This window comes from Triticum dicoccoides, chromosome 1B (genome assembly GCF_002162155.2).
Source record: "Triticum dicoccoides isolate Atlit2015 ecotype Zavitan chromosome 1B, WEW_v2.0, whole genome shotgun sequence".
Classification (NCBI taxonomy): domain Eukaryota; kingdom Viridiplantae; phylum Streptophyta; class Magnoliopsida; order Poales; family Poaceae; genus Triticum; species Triticum dicoccoides.
The window spans coordinates 473,373,603-473,374,645 of record NC_041381.1 but is presented as its reverse complement, the minus strand read 5'-3'; positions in this window follow the sequence as shown (position 1 = coordinate 473,374,645).

The window sequence follows — 1,043 nt, the reverse complement described above, 5'->3', positions numbered from 1 at the left end:
TGGTTCCATCAAGATGAATATGAGGACCACCATTTGGTCTTTCCCACCTCACCTACACCACTTGAGTGGAGCGAGAAAGGTAACATAGGTGAAGGTGATGCACGTTCTTGACATTGATTGCTTGCATGATGTTGATCCACCTATTACCATGCTTCATGCTAGTGCAATTTCCCCATGCAATGATTTGCCCATTTATGATGATTATGATGATTCTCATGTGGAGTCTATTAGTTGTGATGCCATGTTACATAGGATTTCTTGTGATAATTCTCTTGGTCACATCATGTTTGATAATCCGCCTGACTTGTCATATGCTATGCATGAGATCAACCATATGTCATATTTGCAATCTCTTCATAGTGACTATGCATATGCCATCAACATAAACCCAATTTGCACATATGGCATAGATGACAAGCCCATGGTTATTGGCATTTGTTTTTCTTGTGATGATATTGATATGCTCCCTTTGCATCATTTATCTCATTTGCCATGCCATGACCACCTAGCTTCGGATATGCATTGTTTTGGATGTTCTACATTTTCTCCATATGATGTTTCCGCTATTTCTCATGAGGAGACCCCCATAGTTTCCTCATCCATATTAGGAGATTTTGATTCATCCTATCCATTGCATGATCCCAATAATTGTGTGCACAATATGCTTCCCATGAGTAAACATGCTATTGATGTGCCATATACTTCTATGCTAAATTTGCATCCCCATCGTGTCATACATAACAACTATTCTTTCGTGATGGATGACATGTTCTTATACCATGCATCAAATTTCTTTGATCGATGCTATTCTTGTGCTAACTCACATGTGCACATACACATCATGATGGATGATGTGTACATTTACCACGCGCACAATTTCTTTGGTTTGTGTTCCTTTTGTGTAGGTACCCATGAATACTTGTCAACCTCGCAATCCCATGAGTTGACAAAATGTGCTCTGGAGAGCAACGATGCCTTGGGATTCCATGGAGTGTCTTTCCCACCGCTCTCTTCGTGCAAGGACTTCGCACAATTCTTCTACA